Source organism: Suricata suricatta, chromosome 1 (genome assembly GCF_006229205.1).
Source record: "Suricata suricatta isolate VVHF042 chromosome 1, meerkat_22Aug2017_6uvM2_HiC, whole genome shotgun sequence".
Taxonomy (NCBI): Eukaryota; Metazoa; Chordata; class Mammalia; order Carnivora; family Herpestidae; genus Suricata; species Suricata suricatta.
The window spans coordinates 145,145,257-145,151,395 of NC_043700.1; positions in this window are offsets into that span (position 1 = coordinate 145,145,257).

The following is a 6,139-nucleotide window of genomic DNA, read 5'->3' on the forward strand; positions in this document are numbered from 1 at the left end:
GCAACCCTGCTCAAGCAATCAGTGGCATCCTGACATCTGGATACCAGTCATCATATTGCCTTCATATCAACACTAGTTGGCCAATAGGCTTATGGAGTTCAGACCTATCTCTAGCAGTCCAGGGTCAAACATTAAATTGTCAAGAGCATATATTCAAATTTATTTAATACAAGACTACACATCTGTCTCCAACCTTTATTACTTATGGATGGAGACCTCCTATGCCTTAGAGGAAAACGTCACCCAACTATTTGCAAAGAGTGTCCCTGAGTACCCCTAAAATTTAATGAGACTGGTGATACCAGGAAACATTCCCAATGCTGATTAAGGTGCAATCTAACCTTAATTAGAGCAACCCAAATTAATGCAACCTTATTAGACCCCTTGGTCCCTTAGTCTCCCTCCTGGGTGGTTACCTGGGAGAGGCATCCTTCTCAAATGGTTCCCTCCACCTGCAAAAATGCTGGAGATGACGACATCCCAGCCCACAATGTCACTGGACATGACCCTCATCGTGAATTATGCCTCTATAACCTTCTACTATAGCAGAGGTGACATCAAAGAAGACATGGTGGCTGGTGATGGTAAGGACTCCCCAGGGCTTGGATGCTTGTTTGTCTAAATTTCCTATCTGAGTGGCATTACACAGAGTTAACTATGTGTTTACCCCAGAGCAGTGTTGCTTATAAAATGTTTGCTGCTCAAGTACCAGGCAATACTGTGACTACAAACTGCTCTCTATTGCTCCTTTGAACTTTGTAAGGCCAAGGTATGTATTGAATCTCATAACCTAGTGGAAACCCCCGTAAAAATTTCACCTACTTGCTTGTCTTCACCACACCCATTAGGTTGATCTACATTATGTGTTCCACTGGGAGTTAGTGAATTTAATTTCTGTTAGGAAAACTCCCTTCCCAGCTTCAGGTGCTGACATTACCACAATAATCACCTAGACACCCTCCAGGACCATAACCACAGAGTTACCACCTTATACCACCCCAATGAGACCCTTCCTTATGATTACCACTCAGGGCTCCACAATTCTCCCACTCAAGTCCTCCAATAGTCTTAGTATTTTTATACATTTGGCAGAAATCAGATCTTATTTTTGGAGCCACTATAATTGGTGGGCTTTTGCCAGGCTCAACAAAGCCTTTTCCCCAAGGTAGTGGCCTACCTGACTGACTTACTGACCCTGGTCTGTTTGCTCAACAGATAGCACCTGACATGCAGCTTGCCTAACTGCTTTCTATGATGCTCAACTGCTCTGATGCAGGACACTTTGCAAGATGGTACGTGGCACCTGGCAGGAGCCCTCATATTCCTTTCCTAAGCCTCCATTTCTTTCCAGGCACCAACATCATAAACATGAATAGTTGACCTATACCTCATCACAAGAAGCACAATTCCCATATTCTTGGGCCTTGAAGCCCACGCTCTCTGGGGTGTGGGTGTGGAAGGATATTCAGCTTATTTTGACTTCCCTTATCAAGCTGGTGTCTTCTGTGGGTCCAGTTCCCTAGGGCCATCACTCATGGTTCTCCATATGTACACTTCTCCTTCCCTCAGCCTCCAACGTATTTGTCTCTGCACCAACCCCCAATGAGTACCATCTGTTCATACCCATGTTCTTTAGTCTCCCTAGAACCACCTTTACAAATCACTGAACAAGACCCCCAATGTGTCTCTCCATCTGCCCCTCACATCAGAAGTGTGTAGTATTCATCCCCATTATATTGAGAGTAGGTCTGCTGTTATTTCTCACAGGGACTAGGCTAGATGTCTCTATACTGGGCATGCAACAATAAATTATTAAGGCAAACGCCAACCTGTCAGCCATCTTGGCTGAACACTCTGGGCTGTTATATCAAAGACTAACCTTAACACAACAACTACATGATTCTTTAGCACAGATAATTTGGGATAACCATTTAGCTTTAGATTACTTATTGGCTAAGGAAGGAAGTGTATGTGTTGTAAAGGCCACCACTTGCTGCATGTATATTAAAAATTCTGGACAAATTTTGACAAATTTCTAAAAAAAAAGAATGGACTAATAACTACAGATGTTCCATAATATCTCCCAAGTTTTTAACAATAACCTACCAGGACTTTTTCCAAAGGCTCTGGTTTATGTCCTTGGCTTGACCCAAAAACAAATGGTGGGGGTAATTAAGGACAAAAATTTAAATTCCCATTTGTCTACTAATATTATTGACTGGCATTTTGTTTTGCTCAAATATTTCATATGTTAGGTGACTAAAACCCTGTCAGAGACTTTTAGTATCTCTACTATCCAGAGAGTACCTATGATTTTCCCCTAAGATTAATGCCTTGGTATCACAAGGTCATTATTTTACATTCACATATGCTTTAATTTCCTTATCATGCAAAGGGTTTATAGTCAAATGAGTATGAAAAGCTCAAATATAAGTCTTGCTAATTTTTCCCGCTTTTTCTTATTTCACACCATTGTAAAATTAATTAACTAGTTAAACCCTCTTCAAAGTTCCTTATCATTTAATTTTATTCTTTATGTTTCTTTTTTCACAGCTAAACAAATTTTTAAATATTCCAGTTTTGTATTCTTAATATCTAAGTCTGAATCTTCTAAACTTTGTTTTGATCTATCCCTTACATTGCTTGTTTTCTGTTTATTGAAGTTGCTTTTAAATATTTCTAGCAGTGGGACTTTATTACGTGTCCCTGAATGATCCTACTGTATTAAGTTCAAAATATTATCCTCAGGCTCCAGAGACTTTCATTAAATGTTTATAAGTTTATAAATAGCATTTATTAGGTACTACTTCTATTTATACCATTGTTCTACTCAGTTTTCTGATCTTTACATTTGTGCACACTCAGTAATCAATCTTTGAAATCCTGACTCAGTCTATGCCTGTTCCTCATCAAGTCACATCTGTTCTTTCTAAAACTCATGTTGAACAACATATATTATCCCTCACATCTTATGGAAATTATTATAATCTGGAATGTAGATTTGTATAGAGAAAAAAAGTTAATGACTGATAGCAAAAAATTCAGTAGAACTTCTCCATTAGCACTTTTAGAATTAAAACCATATTAAAGATTTCCAAAAAATTACAGATCGAGCAGTGCATCTTTTTGAATAGTGGTTTAGAATTAAAAGGCAGAGTCGGGTTCTCACCTATGCACCCATTATCTTCAAAACTAGCATTACTGCAAGTCCTCTATATAAATGAACAGTTTTAGGAGAAAAATTAGCATGCAAGAGGAGACAAATATCCCCTTTAAGATTAATGTGAGAAAAGTACCCATCTTGAGTCATGCCTATTCACTGCTAGTCTTAACTAAATGAAATGTTCACTTCCCAGCTTAATATGTTCTAAATTAAAGTTCTGATAATTAAATAGCCTTTCCTAACCACCCATTTTCTCTTAAGCCAATTATGATCAGGAGTTAATCCCCACAACTGCATTAAAATTATTTGGTTATTGTCATTAATAACCTCTTTATTACCAACTCACTTGGTAATAAAGTGAGTCCTCACTTCAGTTCACCATTTGGCAGTACTTAAACCATTATTTATCCCAACTTCATCCATGAAAAAAAACCCTTTTTATTATTCTCTTTTCTCACTGGCTACTTTTTTAAAAAAAATTCTTTTGTTTGTCTTTAATTTCTAAATGTTAACATTCTCTACGACTTTATTATCTATATTCAATCACTAGGTCATCACATGTAGCTACACAGATTTTAATATCATCTTTAATTTTGACTTTCCTTTGAATTCCTCAAAATTAACCTGTTAAAAGAAAAGAAAATATCTTTTTCCTCAAAGCATGCCAATCTTCCAGTATTCTCCATTTTGGTAAATGGTCATCTTTGATGACTGTCCTCTCACCCGCCATATGTTATCAATCAGTCATCTCTGTCGGAGGATCTGGAGGGTCTGTGAATCTGGGCCTTCTCACCAGCATCTCCACAACCATTTTAGTGTAGAGAATTTCACCCATGACATTTGTAGTTCCAGAGCAAGAATAAAAGTGGAATTGATATATACATCTTAGTACTTAAAAGTTACAAATACAGTTTTACTCATGGCCTGAGCTGCTTCCCTGTAATGAGACCCATCTGCCCTCTCCCCAGGGATTTTCTTCATGACAGGAAAACAAAGGAGCTGCTTTTCTTCTCTCCCTGGGCAAGCCTGCTGCCTGTGGGCCGGCCAGAGTGGTTGCAAAGATGTGCTGAGTCAGGGCAGCATGAAAACTGGTGTGGGGTCCAGGAGTCCTGGGACAGGACTGGTCCCTATTAAAGACTTGACAAGGTCAAAGTCCCCAGAAACCAGTATAGGCCGGGTACCACTTCTCCATAGGAAAACTGACTCGGCACTTCCCAAAGCACCACTAGCCAACACAGGAGACAAACGGAACACTATTTATCTGCAGAAATTGCATAGTTTAGGCACGCTTTCTGGGCGGCTTCAGTTCTTTCTTCCCTTTCACCTGCTCACATGTTCACTGGATCAGGTTCACTGAATCTTCCAGCCGGGCCCACAGAGTTCTCCCAAAGAGCCTGCTCTAGCATATTTTATCCAGTTGGTTGGTTATAAATTTTCAACAAGCTTTCTTAAGAGAAGAAAAAGAAAAATAATTAAATATATTTACCTATATTTTATAGAGTATGTAAATTTATATTTATATTTTATTTCATATTAATATATGTAAAACCCTCCAAAATATGTGGGCCAGTGTAGGAGCCCTTTTCCAGATCTAAGTGTCATGACATTTGTCACCATGTAGCTATCACCATGTAGCTCCTATGCTACTTCATTAGCTCTGAGCATCATTATTACAGGCGTGCTAATTACATTCTACTGAAGTCATAAGATATATTTCAATCGATTAATACTAATCGATTTTTAACAGAAATGAATTTCCTTAAGAGAAATAAAAAATAAGTAAATAAGCAAAGTTATTTTTTTCAGGAAACATACACTCCTAAACTTCCACACTGTTTCCCAAAGATGGCAAGAGAAAAAGAGGTCTTAGCAAATTTATATAAACTGACCAATTTGCTTTAAAATGCAGGATTCCATTACTTGGGCATTTCCATAAGGTGCACTTGTGGAAATAGAAACTGTCTTAAAACATTTGCAAATTATAGGCCCTATAAATGAATGTGATCTATTTAGTAAGTGTTGATATTTTTAATTCTCAATTTCCACTTTGATTTTTGAGAACAGTTATGTTTCAATTGAAGTACTGTTCTATATTGCAACATGAAAGGTTATATGCCACTCATGCTACATCATCATTTTAGAACATGGTTCACAACAAACTTTTGAAGATTTACTTTTCTTTCTGATGTCGTTATTGACACATGGGACACCTTCACTTCTACTGCGGTCCTGTGTATAAAAGAGTCAAAAACAATTGGCAATAAAACAAAAAATAGTATCAGCAACTCATTATTATTCAAAGTACATGAAGTTCAAAGTTCAATTGTTTCATCTTTTTTGTCAACAACTTAAAAGAACATTTAAAACAAAAAGAGATGAAAAGAGATTAGGTAAATTTTTCTTCTTTAACATAAAATTTTAGGTTTTTTGTCTTGAAACTGCTGTGTCTATAAAATGTGGTGGTATGGAAATAAAGCATTTGCCCTGAGAAATATACTGAAGCTTAAAGTACAAAATACTGAATTTAAATATGTGTGGGCTTATTCACAACTTATGCAAAGTTGAGTAAAGCTGTCCACTGAGTCTGCCATTTCTAACTCATGGTTGTTCTGTAACCTTATTAGTTAAATAATTCCAGTCCCTAGATGAATTGATTTTATATACTATTCAAAAATATATACATAACTACATGTACCAATGCAGAAAGTTCCCAGGGTATACTGTTAGGGAAAAAAAGGAAGTGTTCAAACTAATTCCTTTGCGTAAATGTATACTCCAAGAAAAAATGGAGCGTATATATAATTATATTTTGCAAATGTAGGGATTAAGTTTACTTAAAATAATGTTTAAATAATTACATTTGCAATTAACAGAAAGAAATATTACCATATGGCACCTATAATTTTTAGGATAATTTAAAATTTTATGATTATATACTCATTGCCCCTCTTTTATATCAAAGTGTTAAACTTGTGA